At 39.6% G+C, this 16836-nt stretch overlaps 1 protein-coding gene across 2 annotated transcripts in view; it reads right to left on the bottom strand.

The window, feature by feature from the left end:
* The window catches only part of FMN2 (formin 2), a 345283-nt gene that overhangs the window by 187875 nt on the left and 140572 nt on the right, over positions 1 to 16836 (bottom strand). The gene's annotated exons all lie outside the window — the stretch shown is intronic.

The raw sequence follows: 16836 nt of genomic DNA, 5'->3' as shown, positions 1-16836 counted from the left end.
ACCTGCTTATGTTCTATGGAAAGTTTTAATGACATTAGAATGAATTCATGTGGAGAAGTACACAAAACACAAAACCATCCATAAAGATGGCCATGCAGATCAATTAAAGAAAAACTTTGCCTACATTCCTCAAAACACAATGATTGTTATGATTATACAGGGAAAAGCAATAAGAAAACGTACCTGACCTCTGCAAAGCCGTGACTGACTGCGGCCTATGCTCAGTCTTCCTTTTGCCCTCGTTCAAGTTCACTGACATCACTCTCAGTATATTTCCCCATAACTTCTGGGTGGTAAGGTTTATATTAGTTTCTCAAAATATTTTGTAAAACTTGCTATTTTGAAGTCACTTTTCCTACTCTAGTTAAAATTTGTTAATTATGAAAGGATAGGCATTTCATTCACTTCTAATCCTGACACAACCTCATAGAAAACAATTCAATACAACCACCAAACTTAAGTCACTTTTTTGGTTTTGAGGCTAAACATATGTAAACAATGGTTTACAATGGTACCATAATTAGCAGCAAATTAAGTCCTGCTTCTTATGTTATGATGGAGGCATTCTTATGCCTATGGAGGCATCATTAACTAACAGTTTTTGGTCTGAATTCACTCTCTTCATGTGTGTAAAGGGTAAGAGATCACAGGAGCAAGAGCACATGGGACCTCACACATCACATTCCTGCATATGGGGGGGGGGGGCGGGGGGGGGTAGAGCTGAAGGTGCCAGGATGGCCAATTTTAGTTTATGAACCGAGGTTTAGGCTTAATAACGCAAATCTCCTCTGCCTCACATGTCTGTTCAGCACACAAGTTAAAAACACAGAGGGCCTTAGATTTTGCTTTCAATCCTCTTTCATACATAAGGACTTGAGGGAAGAAAAATCCTCTGAAGCTTCCACTGGTACAGGTGGTAAACCAGTTTATAATCAAAGTTAAACCAATAGTGGACGTAACCCTCATAAACACTGTCCCGGAGTGTCCGCGGGAAGGCCAGTGGGTCTCCTAAAGGGGTTTTCATTATGTTCCCAGGGCCCATGTTCCTAAAGAGAAAAATCAGTCCATAGCTTTAGCATTTTCATCAAGAGAAAGAAGACAGCAATTTCTCCTTCAGAGGTGAATGGACTCTTGCCTATAAAACTGTTTTGTTCTGTAAGTCAAAAACAAGCTTATACTTTTGACAATACACTTTCGGGGAGGTTACCTTAAAAGATTTTTAAGTTTGAAAAAATTATTATTTACCCAGAAAATTATAGTCTGGCATGATTATTCTATGGGTAACTGGAGCTACCTGAAAAAATATTTACTTTCTCATAAAATAAGATTTTTACTGATAATTACATGAATAGGAAATTAAGACTGGGAATTCACACTGAAATCCAGAGCTGCAGCTTCCCCACACCCTCTGCACACTGGTTACTGTCTTTCTTTTGAATTCCAGCCGTCCTAGTACATGTGAAGTGTGTCACATGGTGGTTTTGAGTTTCATTTCTATTCACGTCTTTGCCCATCTTTCAGTCAGGCTGTGTTGTCGTCATTTCATTGAGCTGTAAGAGTTCAACACATATTCAGCATATTAACCCCTGATCAGATACGATTTGCAAACACTTTCTCCCATTTTGTGGGTCATCTTTTTTATTTTCTTGATAATATTGTTTGCAGCACAGATATTATTCATCTTGATGTTGTCCAACTGGTCTATTTTTTTCTCTTGCCATATGTGCTTTTGGAGTCTATCCAAGAAACCACTGCCCAACCCATGGTCATAAAGATTTACTCCTATGTTTTCTTCTGAGTTTTATAGTTTTAGCTCTTATGTTTAAGTTTATGATCCATTTTGAGTTAACTTTTGTTCACAGTAGGAGTTAAGAGGTACAAATTCATTTTTTGCATGTGAATGTCCAGTTGTCTCAGCACCACTTGTTGAAAAAACTTATCCTTTGCCCTTGAAATGTCTTGGTACCATTGTCAAAAATCAATAAACCATAAATGACACTATTTATTTCTGGGCTCTTAATTCTATCCCATTGACCAATACATCTACCCATATGCCTGTGCCACACTGTCATAATTACTGTATCTCTGTAATCACTGTATAATCAGGAAGTATAACTTCTCCAACTTTATTCTTCTATATTGTTTTTTTTTAAATTTTTTATTTATTTATTTATGGCTGTGTTGGGTCTTCGTTTCTGTGCGAGGGCTTTCTCTAGTTGCGGCAAGCGGGGGCCACTCTTCATCGCGGTGCATGGGCCTCTCACTATCGTGGCCTCTCTTGTTGTGGAGCACAGGCTCCAGACGCGCAGACTCAGTAGTTGTGGCTCACGGGCCTAGTTGCTCCGCGGCATGTGGAATCTTCCCAGACCAGGGCTCGAACCCGTGTCCCCTGCATTGGCAGGCAGATTCTCAACCACTGCGCCACCAGGGAAGCCCTTCTATATTTTTTTGAATATTCCGAACCCCTTACATTTTCATATGAATTTTCAAGATTGGCTTGTCAATTTCTGAGGGAGAAAGGCAGTTGGGATGTTGTCTAGACACCGTGTTGAATCTGTGGAACAATTTGGTGATGTCTTCCATCTATAAATACAGTGTGTCATTCTGTTTATCTGGATACACCTTAACTTTCTTCAGGGTCTTCTAGTTTTCAGTGTATAATAAGTCTTAGACTTCTTTTGTTAAATTTATACCCAAGTATTTTATTTTTTGATGCTATTATAAAGGAAATTGTCTTCCTAATTACAGTTTCACAGTGTTAATTGCTAGTGTCTAGAAATAGAATTGATTTTTGTACACTGATTCTATATCTTATTCAACCTCATTGAATTCCTTTAATATTTCGATTAGTTTTTTAGTGGATTCCTTAGGTTTTTTATATACAAGATCATGTCACCTACAAAGAGAGATATCCCAATCTAGATGCCATTTACATAATTCCTTTTCTTGCCCAACTGCCCTGATGAGAACCTCTAGCATGTTGTTAAACAGAATTGGTGAGAATGTACATCCTTCTCCCCTTCCAGATCTCAGGGCAAAACATTCAGTCTTCCCTGTGAGCTGTGGGTTTTTCACAGACGCTTTCTATCAGGTTGAGGAAGTTCCCTTCTATGCCCAGTTTCCTTCGTGTTTCGATCATGAAAGGCTGTAGGATTTTGTCAAATGCTCTTTCTGCATCTATTGAGATGTTCACAGGGCTTTGATCCTTTATTTTGTGTATTACAGTAATTGATTTTCATAGATGAAACCTTGCATTCCTAGGATAAATCCCATTGGCCATGGTGTATAATCCTTTATACATTTTGCTGGATTCAGTTTGGTAGCATTTGGCTAGAATTTCTGTCTATATTTGTAAAGGATATTGACCTGTACCCTTTTTTTTCTTGTGATGAATTTGCCTGGTTTTGATAGCAAAGTGGTCTCACAGAATGAGATGGGATGTGTTCCCTCCTATTTCATTTTTTGAGATTGTGAATGACCAGTGGTAATTCTTCTTTGAATGTCTGATATAATTCACCAGTGAAGACATCTGCGACTGGGTTTTTCCTTGTGGGTAGTTTTCTTGGGGTTGTTTTGTTTGTCTTTTACTGATTAAGTCTCTACTTTCTATTCAGATTTTCTATTTCTTCCTGAGTCAGTTTTTCTAAGAATTTGTCCATTTCATCTAAGTTAACTAATGTGTTGTCATATGATTGTTCATAGTACTCCCTTATCCTTTTTTATTTGTATAAGATCAGTAGTGATGTCTTTTCTTTTATTCCTGATTTTAGTAATTTGAATCTTCCTATTTTTCATGGTCTAGCTAAAGTTTTGTCAATTTTGTTATCTTCTCAGATATTCAACTTTCAGTTACATTTACTTTCTCTATTATTTTTCTATTATTTATTTCATTTATTTCCACTCTAGTGTTTATTATTTCCTTCTTTCTACTTGCTTAGGGCTTACTTTGCCCTTCTTTTTTATTTTTTAAGGTGGAAGGTAAGATTGATTTCAGATAATTTTTCTTTTTTAATAAGATATTTACCACTATAAATTTCTCTGAGCACTGATCTACTTGCATAGTACTAAATATATTTAATATATTATGTTATATATAAAATATGTATATATTTATATACAATATAAAATTTAATTTATTGTGATTTCACCTATATTCATTTCAAAGTATTTTCTAATTTTTCTTGTGATTTCTTTTTTGAATCATTTGTTATTCAAGGGTTTAATATTTACAGATCTGAAAATTGCCCAAATTTTTTATTGATTTCTAATTTTATTCCATTATGATCAGAAACCACACTTTGTTTTTCAATAGTTTTAAACTTATTAAGGCTTTGAGCTCCTCAAATTTTTTAAGGCTTTTTTTGTGTGTGTGTCCTAGCATATGGTCCATCTTGGAGAACATTCTACGAATGCTTGAGCAGTATGTGTGTTCTGCTGATTCTGCAGATGCTGAGTGGAATGCTCCATGTCTCTTAGATCTAGTTTGTTTATACTGTTGTCCAAGTATTCTATTTCCTTGCTTATCTTCTGCTTAACTTTCTATCCATTATTAAAAGTGGGCTATTGTAGTGTCCACATAGTATTCATTTCTCCCTTAAATTCTGTCAGTTTTTCTTCATGTATTTTGGGACACTGTTGTTAGATGCCTACCTGTTTAGAAATCTTCCTGGTAGATTGACACTTTCATTATTATGGAATGTCCCACTTTACCTCTGCTAACATTTCTTTTAAGTCTATGTTGTGTGATATCAGTATAGCTACTCCAGCTCTTTTATGGTTGTTTAAAGTTGTTCTTTTTCCTTCCAACCTATTTGTATCTTTGAATCTGAAGTATGTCTCTTATAATACAATATATACTTAGATTTCTTTTTATCCAATCTGACAATGTCTGCCTTTTGAGTGGATTATTTAATACATTCACAGTTAAAGTTATTATCCATATGGTTGAGTTTATATCTGCTATTTTTCATTTTGTTTTCTGTATATCTCATGTCTTTTTTGTTCCTCTGTTCTTCCTTTATTGCCTTCTTTTGTAATGGATGGATACATGGATTAAGTGGATATTTAATTCCTTTAGTGATTTCATTTTATACAGTATTTGAGTCTTCTTAGTGGTTGCTCTAGGTCTTACAATATTTATCTTAATTTACCGGAATCTACTTCATATTTATACTGACTTAATTCCAGAAACATAGAAACTTCACTCCTCTATACGTCCATTTACTCACCACCTGTTTATGTTATAACTGTTACACATACTGTCTGTGATTTATATATGGTACAAACTGTTATCATCAATTTATGTAATTATACGTCTTTTAAAGAAGTTGAGAGAGCGAAGGAGAGAGATATATTCATATAACTTGCTATATTCACCTTCTTGTTTACCCTTTATTGTTCTCTTCACTGTTTTCTGTAGATTCGCATGCCATATGGTGTCAATTCCTGACTGTGACACAGCTTTTGTTTCTACTAGTTTCCTTTGTTCTCAAATATATTTCATTTCTGGGTGTCACAGGCTCAAAAACATACAAATTGTTTTATACAGTTGTTTTTAAGTCAGTCAGAAGAATCAAGGAGAAGAAATACACAGTATTTTGTGTAGATGAAAATTATGTTTACCAGTGGTGGGTTGTGTGTGTGTGCATACATGCAGGTCTGATGTAATTTACCTTCAGACTGAAGAACACAATTTTAGTATTAGAAGGCAGGTCTGGTAGCAAGAAATTCTCGCAGTTTTTGTTTATCTGAGAATGCCTTTATTTCACCTTCATTTATGAACACTTGTTTTGCTAGATGTAAGATCTTGGTTGGTCGCTTTCATATCAGCATTTGAATATGTCATCCCACTCCTTTCTTGTCTCCGCTAGTTCTGGTAAGTCTGCTGCTAACATTGCTGCAGTTTCCTTGTACGTGACGAGTTGTTTCTCTCTCACTGCTTTCAAGACTTTTTCCTTTACCTTTGGCTTTCCACATTTTGACTAAGATATAACTAAGATCTCTTTGTATTTGCCTACTTGAAGTTCATGAAACTTAGATGCGTATATGAGTGTTTTCATCAAATTTGGGAACTTTTCACCCATTACAACTTCTAATAATTTTCTGCACCTTTTTCTCTCTCCTCTCCTTCTGATACTCACATTTCATGTACATTGGTCACTTAATGGTATCCCACATTTTTCTGAGGTTTCAACTTCCTTTTTTCTGTTTTTCAGACTACAGTCTCTATTGATTTATCTTCAAGTTTGCTGATAGTTTTTTTCTGCCACCCGTCACAAACCAATTGTTCAACCACTTAGTGCTTTTTTTTTCATTTTAGTTATTGTATTTTTCAGCTCTAGAATTTTTAAATAATTTCTTTTTACTGATGTTCTCAATTTGATGAGACATTATCATCATACTTTCCTTTATTTCTTAGAAACTGTTTTCTTCAGTTCTTTGGAGACATTTAGAATGGTGCTTTGAAGTCTATTTCTGTTAAGTACAACACATGGGCCCCTTTGAACAAAGTTTCTGTTGCCTGTTCGTTTGCTTCTCTGTATATGGGTCACATTTTTTTGCTTCCTTGTATGTCTCATTTACTATTGTTGAAAACTGGACATTTCAGATAACGTAACAGCAGCTCTGGGTACGGACTTTCCCTTCTCAGCCTCAGAACTTATTGAGTTTGTGTTTGCTTGTTCATTTGCTCAGTGATGTGGTCAGACCCGCTCAGGGAAGTCTGTTCCTGCTGCAGTGTGCTACCTGACCTTCCTGCACACACGCTTCCCCACGTTTTTATCTAAAGCGAAAGCTAAAGAGTGTGCTTCCGCTCCTTTAACCACTTAAAGCTTTACCCTTAACCACTCTGTGGGTGAGATACAGGGCACAACTTAGAGCAGGGATCTCTAAACCCCCGTACTGGTCCGTGGCCCACCAGGAAATGGGCTGCACAGCAGGAGGTGAGTGGCGGGTGAGCAAGCGAGGCTTCATCTGTATTTACAGCCACTCCCCATCGCTTGCATTACCACCTGAGCTCTGCCTCCTGTCAGATCAGCGGTGGCATTAGATTTTCACAGGAGTGCGAACCCTACTGTGAACTGTGCATGCAAGGCATCTAGGTTGCGTGCTCCTTATGAGAATCTAATGCCTGATGGATGATCTGAGGTAGAGCTGAGGCAGTGATGCTAGCGCTGGGGAGCGGCTGCAAATACAGATTATCATTAGCAGAGAGGTTTGACTGCACAGAGACCATAATAAATCAATTGCTTGCAGATTCATATCAAAACCCTATCAGTGAGTGGCAGGTGACAATTAAGCTGCATCTGGTGGTAGGATTTATAGTGGCAAGTGAATTGATGTACTTCAATTGTACAACTGCATTTGGTGGAAGGCTTGAAGTCAGAATCCGACACTTATTTTAGTCCACGTGTGTCCCGCCCATTATTTTATTTACCACTTCCGTCCGTGCCTCTTTCTTGCACTGTGCACTTGCTCAGTCATAGTTTTCGTAAGCCCACAAGCTAACCCTAGCTGAAATAAGTAAAAAATAAACATCACTGGAGAGCTTCTTTGAAAAGGGGGAAAGACCCAATGATGAGACAACAGAAGACTCTAAGACTGCCAACAAAAAGAAAGCTGCATTTAAAAGAAAATACAAAGAGTCCTACTTAAATTATGGGTTCATTGACACAGGTGATTCACATTCTCCAAGCCCGCTTTGTATAATATGTGGTGACTGGCTATCCAACGAAGCTATGAAACCTTCAAAATGGCTTTGCCACATGGAGACCAAGCACCCTGCATTAAAAGACAAGGCTTCGGATTTTTTCAAAAGAAAAAAAAAACGTGAACACAAAGAACAGAAGCGATTATTGAAGGCCACCACTTCATCAAATGTATCTGCACTGACAGCATCATTCTTAGTGGCTAACTGCATTGCTAAAACTAAGAAGCCCTTTACTACTGGAGAAGAGTTGATCCTGCCTGCTGCTAAGGACATTTGCATGAACTTTTAGGAGAGGCTGCAGTTCAAATGGTGGCACATGTTCCTCTCTCGGCTAGGACCATAAGTAGATGAATTGATGAAACAGCAGAGGATATTGAGGCACAATTGTTAGAGAGGATTAGTGAGTCTCCATGGTATGCCATCCAGGTTGACGAATCTACCGATGTTGACAACAAGGCAACAATGCTTGTTTTTGTGCAACATGCTTTTCAGGAGTATGTGCCTGAGGATATATTATGTGCACTTTTGTTGCCAACCAACACCACAGCTGCAGAACTATTCCCAGTCTTTGAATGATTACATATCAGGAAAACTGAATTGGTCATTTTGTGTCAGTATATGAATGAACGGAGTGGCTGCCATGGCTGGACGGCTTTCTGGTTTCACTACTCTGGTCAAAGAGGTCGCTTCTGAATGTGAGTCTATGCACTGTGTCATCCATAGAGAAATGCTGGCTAGCTGAAAAATGTCACCTGTTAACAACGTTTTGCAGGATATGATTAAAATTATCAACCACATTAGAGAACATGCCCTTAACTCATGTCTGTTCATATAGCTTTGTGAAGAGATGGACACAGAGCACACACGTCTTCTCTTATACACAGAAGTGAGATGGCTTTCTAAAGGTAGAACACTGGCCAGAGTTTCTGAGTTACGAGAGCTGCTCCAGAGATTTCTTTCAGAAAAAGTCACCAATGGCAGCACATTTCAGTGACACAGAATGGGTGGCAAAACTTGCTTACTTGTGTGACATATTCAACCTGCTCTACGAACTCAATCTGTCACTTCAGGGGAGAACAACAACTGTATTCAAGTCGGCAGATAAAATGGCTGCATTCAAAGCCAAACTGGAATTATGGGGCCAACGAGTGAACATTGGGATTTTTGACATGATTCAAACATTAGCAGAGATTTTGAAAGAGACTAAGCCAGGGCCTTCTTTCTCCCAGCTGGTGCATGATCACCTATCTCAGCTTTCAAAAGAGTTTGAGCATTACTTCCCAACCACAAAAGACCCCCAAACTGGGAAGGAATGGATCCACAACCCATTTGTGAATAAGCCAGATGAATCGACTTTGTCCGTGAAGAGGATCAACTGCTCGAGATCGCAAATGATGGTGACCTTAAAAGTATGTTTGAGACAACTTCACATCTCCATACGTTCTGGATTAAAGTCAAGGCGGAATATCCTGAGATTGCCACAAAAGCACTGAAAAGCCTGCTTCCATTTCCAACATCCTATCTTTGTGAAGCAGGGTTTTCTGCAGTGACAGCAACCAAAACGAGATTATGGAGTACAGTGGACATAAGGAACACACCTCGGGTATCACTGTCTCCCATCCCTCTCAGATGGGACCATCTAGTTGCAGGAAAACAAGCTCAGGGCTCCCGCTGATTCTGCATGATGGTGAGTTGTATAATTATTCCATTATATATTACAATGTAATAATAATAGAAATAAAGTGCACAATAAATGTAATGCGCTTGCATCATCCCCAAACCATCCCCCCACCCCGGTCCGTGGAAAAACTGTCTTCCACAAAACTGGTCCCTGGTGCCAGAAAGGTTGGGGCCTGCTGCCTTAGAGGGCATTTACAGAATTTTTTTCCCACACTGAGCCAGGAACTAATAACTTGGATTTTCTCTAATTGCTCCTGAAAATTTGCAGTCTTGGGCATGCACACAGCCTTCAGGTTGCCAGACATGACGGACTTTATTTTTAAACCTGGATTAGGAGTTGTCCCCAGGTCAATATTTGCACAAAGGTGTGTTTAAGACACTTGTGCAATGAAGATCCCACTCAGTTCTGATGAGTCTGATGAGGTTTAGGGACACTGTCCTGGTGCCCGTGTCCTGCCCTGATGGCTCCTGAGTGGGGGCAACGTGCACGGCCTTCCTGACATCCAGGGCTGACTGTGATCCGTGGACGGCCCTTCTCGGCTGTTTCCCTAGTTCTCCGTGGTTGCCTGGAACAGAGCTTCTGCAATAGGGGACTGAGGAGAGTAGAGATGCCAGCTTCTTGCCCTCCCAAGGTAGGGCCACAGCCACAGACAGAGACCGTCCAGGCTGCACACACCAGAGGCTGGAACGGAGCATCTCGGGGCTCAGACGCTGTGGGTCTCACTGTCTTAACTGAGTTTCAGGAGGTCTTTTTGAGTGGGTGTTTCTCCATTTCCTCTGTGCCCTGAGGACAATTTCCAGAGACTTTAAATGAGTATTTTTGTTATAATTCTCATCAGTTAAATTTTTGTTTTGCTGGGAAGAGGACCTGTCAAGCTGCTGGTCTGTCAGTCTAGAAGGCCCATCTCCAAAGAAATTTTTAACATGTTATTTCAGATGGAGTTTCAAGTTACAAGTTTAGTAATTTTAAAAATTCACTTATTAACAAAACCAAAAAATAAGCAGCAATGTTAGAAATCTTCCATTATGAACATTGTTTTGAAAAAGAAACATACATTTACTTGTATTTTGGTTTAAATAAAAAAGGTTTAAATAAAAAAAACTAGAGATATAAATAAGAACATTAATTTTTCTTCTAAGTCTTAAATTTGTGTCCCCAAATAACTGGGAACATTTTTCAGCTTAGGTCACAGGAGGTACCGTGGGAACAACCAGTCTACTGTCAGCATCATCACCTCCCACGGGCAAAGGCAGGAGCTATCATAATGGTAACTGTGTAAGTCAAACGAGAAATAAAATTCTCCTTTGCTCTGGGATAGTCCAGAATCCTGCCGCTGTCCATGGTATAGAAACGTACATTCCACTATGTAGCAGCAAGACATCAAAATTAACTTCAGGTCTAATTTACCTAAATTCAATTCTCACTCTTATGTCTAATGAGAAAAACCTAAAGACTTCTGCTGGAAGATGAGAAGGACACATAGTCAGCGAAGGGAAATGGCTGTCAACAGCCCACGTCCACATCCCTGAAACCATCAGACAGGAGCTCCCCACACAAAGAAGCCTGCTGCTCTACTGTCTGATTTTCTAGGGTTTTAAACAAGATGCAGGGAAATCTCTGCTCGCGGTGTTATTTTCAAAATCCATCCCTTATTCCTCTGTACATGTCTGAATGAAATACATTCTTCAAGGCCCACTTCAAACCTCATCTCCTCCAACAACCTCACCCTAAGTCCAGCCAACTCGCTCCATTTCAGTCCTGACCACGGGCAGCGCCCACTGTGACCGTAGTGGTTAGTGCTGGCTCTCCCTGGCATGGCTGCTGCTTTTCTTTGCTGCATTCCCGGCTGAAATGGAAAAACCCTGTTCCCATTGGATCAAGAAAGGGATGCAACAATGAACGTAATTTGTGCCCCACTTCCCTCCAGTTTTCCGGGTTCTCCACACTAGCAGTACTGATAAAACACTCTCCCCTCATCTGACCAAAAATCCTTCCTCACTTTTGCAAGGATGAGTTTTAGTTTCCATAGATAATCATAAAAGGTAATGAATCTCAAGTATATTTTCCAAACAACCCTTTTTTCAATGTCCATGGGTCATAATAAACAGAACACCCCAGCCGTTAAAAATTAATACCCTTTTCTAATATACCTAGTCCAACAAAATCTTAATATCATCATAGTATGCAAATATGAAGTCCAAAAGAATTAAACTTCAGCATCATGATTAAATTTTTGCAATTCCAAAGCACAATTAATCAGATATAATTTTCCTAATACATCTAGCAAGGTCAAGGATCATTAGCCTAATTATATTTCCTTTTTATTATGTCATTAGGCTTTTTGCTTATTTGTTGTGTAGCCATTTACTTACAAGTATAAAAATAATATTTTGACGAAAAGAAAATTTTTTAAAAAGAGGTTATTATTGTGGCATTCTTTGAATTGACTGGGTATGCTCTACAAATAATTATAGGAAAAGCATCTCCAAAAAAAATAATGAATCTTTCAACATCTAAAACAAATCTAGGATCCACAAAACGTATGTTCGTCTAAATATAGCCTTGTATTTTGATGTGGTTTTCTACGTAAATACACTTTTAAGGCTTGCAATAGAAATGTATTCTATTATTGATAAAAACAAACATCCTGTTAAAAATTACAAAGTACCAAATGTTTATGATGTATTCCCCAAAACAGATCTAAATTGTCTTATTATAAGATATTTGGTATTTCAGACATTATTTTAGGTCTACGAGACAAATAGAACCATCCAATCAAAACACACCCTTGCCAGCTACGACAGGAAAACTTAACACCAATACAGACAACTAGACTTATACCTCTCAGATGATCATTCAGGCCATCAGCCTGTGAACACTGAAATATCAACTGATTATGATAAAACATATTTTTTAATCTAAAGATAAATATTTGCACTTAGTAAAAGTAAAGCAGAGATTCACAGGTAAAATACATACGCTTTTTTTCTTTTCCAACCAACAAATCTTACAATAGTATTTGAAGTACAGCTCACACATTTTCCCAGCACCCCAACATAGTAGGAAAAATCCTTTTAATGGCAATTACTATTTCACGTAAGAATACTTGGAGGCATTACATTACACACACCTGCACATAAGAACATTTAAGTAATGAATGCTTCTCTTCCATTGTTATTATGAACTTTTACAATACACAAAAAAGCCTTTTTAGAAGTTAGGTCAGCAAGCACAATGGCAAGATTGAACAAAATACCAAATGTCTTTTATTAACTCCCCTAATAATAAGTAGCAGATTTAACTATCTATTTTTCTAATCATATTTCCAGAAGCTGAAGCCAAACAAATATTTAACTATCATGAATTCTTTTTCTCCCCCATTCTTTGGGCAGAGCATTTTAATCTCATAAATAGAACAGAAGAAACCCAGGAAGAAATTCATTTGTTGCATTAAATGGTTATATAAATGGCAATTATGTATTTAAAAAGCAAAACAGATTCTTTTCATTCACTCTTGTTAAGTTCTGTGTGCAAATTTATATTGTGGGAAGCATGTTCCTTTACACACCTTTTAAGGATTATTAGACATTTTTGACTTAAGGCATATTTTAGAGAGACGTCCCTTTTTGTGGAATCAAAACTATCTCCACTCAACATTTGGTGGGTTTAACAACAGTGGCTGTACATCCACCCACTATTTATTTGCCACACAAGCAAAAGGCCCTCATTTTTACTGCTTACAAAAGCTTATGTGTCTAAGGCTCACATCACTCTGATAAACTTTTATTTAATTGGACAAATATCATATTTGGTGGTATCATAGTTTATGTACTTATCAAAATCTGTTAGAATACAGAAAAGTCTTTAAAAGTATCTCCACACACAATTTTATAAACGTAACTAGTCATTTAAATATGGAGCACATACAAAAATCAGTACAAATTCAGATTCTTTTCAAAAAGGATCTATTCGAGTCTTCTTATAAATCCCATCCCACACTTGCCCTCATCTATAATATTTCACATCCACACCTATGGCTAATGATGAGGAACACAGACTCTGCAGCCAAACGGCTGGGTCTGCACCCGAGCTCTGCCCCTCACTGCGCTGGGAGCGTGAGATAGTGCCTGCATCCCAGCTTTGTGTGCTGTGCACCAGGGGTACGGTGTCCCCCTCACAGGATTAGGGGATAGGATGAGCCAGCTTGGGGCTGCTCAGACAAGGACCACGCGCCTGCAGGCTCCGTGGCATCCGGGGCTGCTGCCATGTTCCCCGCTGGTACTAGTACTACTGTTGAAACTGCTGCTGCTACTGCTGTTTCCCAAAGTATCTCTGCTCGGACCTCATCTGACACTGGATTAACTAGAAACCTCTTTGTCAGGGAATTCCTACTGTCAAGATCACTCCAGTGTAAATTCTCCCACTTCCCTGCTCATAAGCTTGGGTTAATTTAATCTTTCCTTGGACATGAAGATCCTGAGGTGACTTAGGGTCGCTCTCAACATTAACAGGCACTGAACTCGCCTGTGAGACGCAGGACATGGCTCACCACGTACTCGCTCTGGGACGTTCCTTAAAAATTGGCAGGTGCGTGTGTGTGTCATGTTTCAAACAGGGACCTCATCTTCCTCTTGATTCCGTGGGCGACAGGGTTGTTGTTTCACCGAGTGAGCAGCTCGATATTTAATTCTGACCTATAAGCATCACGCTCATTTGCTAAAGGAGAACTACGTAAAACCATAGTTTGATAAAACTATACCTTCTCAGCGAATCTCCTTATGCTTTCATAACCTCACAATGAAGACCAGTGAGCTAAGACGTAGGCACACAACTTAAATACAGGTTCCATGAAGAAATAAGGAAAGCTCTGTGTTGGGTTCCCCGGAGGACAAAGGGCTGAGAGACACCAGACATGCCTCACTGCAGCAGCTCCAGAGTCCAGAGAGCAGCCCCTTCTCTTTATGCCATAGAGCAAGCTGTCCAGGTGGGGGACCTCTGTGGTCACACAGAAGACATATCTCCAGAGAGAGCTACTAAAGACCAGGGCATCCAGCCGCAGACTTACTTTCAAGAAGAGGACAGATCACAGAAATATTATCCAGATATTTTAAAGTATTTGGAGAAACCAGAGCTCTTGGCTTCCACCATGTGTGACAAGAGTGGCTAGAAAAACCTCCATAAACACAGGCTATAGCATCAACGGCAATCAGTCTCACTCGAAATCAGTGTCCACATATAACAAGGGCAACCACAGCATCAACGGCTCTCAGTCCCACTGGAAATCAGTGTCCACCTATAACAAGGGCAACCACAGGTCAATGGTTTGGACTGTGCAGGTCCGCTGACACACAGAGTCTTTTCAGTAGTAAATACTGCAGCACTACACGAGCTGAGGGTGGTTTTGTCCATGGATGTGGAACCTCGGATATGGGGGGACCCTGAATACGAAAGGCTGATTATAATTTGTACAGAGATCTTGGACTGCACGGAGGTTGGTGCCCCAAGTCCGTGTTGCTCAGGGCTCAGTGTGCTTGCATGCATATGGAAAATATGTTTTCCTTAAACGAAATTTTACATGTCTCAAGTAGTTGGAATGGGTAAATTTTTCTTCCAAATACAGCAGAGTTAAATAAAACTGGCTTTCTTCAGCCATCTAACACTTTGTAGCAGATTTTTCTCTTACCAACATACTGGAAAAATTACCTTATCCCTCCCAAAACAAACCTGTATAGCAGAGCTGAGTACAAGACCCTGGCCAAGGATATGCTGACAAGCTCATCAGGAGTCAGGATGGAGACTGGTCCAAAAACCCTCTTTAAGCTGCAGGTCAATAGCTGTGTCACCACCAACGGGTGCAAATGACAGCACTGGCAAAGGCTCATACCCACAGTTTACTGATGGGCTCACGACAGGGTGAGGCCACTGTGCAGACATGATGCTGCACATGATGGTCATGTGCAAGGGGCCCATCTCATGCCAGCTAGGTGAGTCTGAAGTCTTCATGATTTGGACAGAAATCTTATTTCAGTAGGCTTAAAAACTGAACGCTACATCAAAAAAATCATGAAATCCTGTACTTGCAGGTAACATGCGGCAGCTTCCTCATCTCTGTTCACTTAACAGAAAAAAAGTGGTGACAAGAGATATGGAGGGCATGCTTGGCGTTTTGGAGAATTTCATCCCTAGACTAGTGACGTCCACATCACCTCTGCCCTTCATCATGAGACAACCCCGCTGCCTCGCTCTATCTGGCCTCTGTGCTCCCCGCCCATATTCCCCACCCAGACAGCTTTTCCATTTCTGATACAGTCCATGGGAAGAGGTGTGATGATTCAGCCTACATGTACTATGTGCAAACATGCCGTTTAGAACATTTACCTCTGCCAGAAAAACGTGGTTTTCCATTTACCTTTATTCCACTGACAAAGCCACCTTGGCGATTTTGCTTATTATGAGATGAGTTATTTTCTGGCTTTTAATCATTACTGGGTATAGCCACTGATATGTATAAAGCCCTCCTCCTCCAGCCAGATGGCTTATTTGTTAAACAAATATTTATTCAGTGCCTTTTCTGATCTAAAGTCACCAGCAACCAGCTGTGTCATCATAAATGGTTCTGAAAAATGCAACTGCATCACATTTGGGTTTGCATCGTCGTCAGATTAATAGAGATACCTGTGGTGAGGCTGCCCCCAGCTCAGCTAGAGGTTCCGTTCAAACCCACCCCTCCCGTCTGGATTCCACAGCACCCATCTGGGGGCAGCTGTCTGCTTCGAAATAAATATGGATGGAAATATCGCTGGGTCAGACTTCTAACTACAACTTCCAGGTCAGTAGCAAAAGTTCACAGAATCACATCACCCCTTAGTTCCCACTCGCCTGGGGAAGCTGTGCCAGCTTCAGGCCTCATTTCTCTCTATTTCTTTCACCCAAAAAGACGGAGCTGCCCACCATCCCCCTGCTTCAGGGTGAAGGATGGGCACCAACAGCAATACCTTCCTTCTGGGCTCATTGTTCTAGGACTTTACTACACTTTCCTGAATGGCCGCCTTGAGAAATTTACAAAATCATTTCACGATCAAGGCCACTGGGTGGATCAGTGGAAAAACACTGCATGAAAATGTTTTCCTCCAAATGTACTCTTCCTTCTCTTTAGGACTCAGGTGTCACAGGTAGATCAAAGGTGCTGACACAGAATGGAGATGTTGGAACTGGATACAAGAGTCTCTTCCCTGTGTCAAGTACAAGGTGACTATTTAGCTGGGTTCTGCAGGTCATCCACTTAGGTATTACAATAGCAACAAAATACCAAACACATGATTGGTTACTAAGGACTGGATTTCTTGCTTGCTTTCCTTTGCTCACTCTTACCTTTCTTTCCATCCATACTAGCACTAATATGGATTTCAATCAAGTGACAGTTTGTTTCTAGACAACTAATTCTGGA

This window comes from Balaenoptera borealis, assembly GCF_965194805.1.
Source record: "Balaenoptera borealis genome assembly, contig: HAP1_SCAFFOLD_81, whole genome shotgun sequence".
Taxonomy (NCBI): domain Eukaryota; kingdom Metazoa; phylum Chordata; class Mammalia; order Artiodactyla; family Balaenopteridae; genus Balaenoptera; species Balaenoptera borealis.
This window is presented reverse-complemented; position numbering and strand designations above follow the sequence as displayed.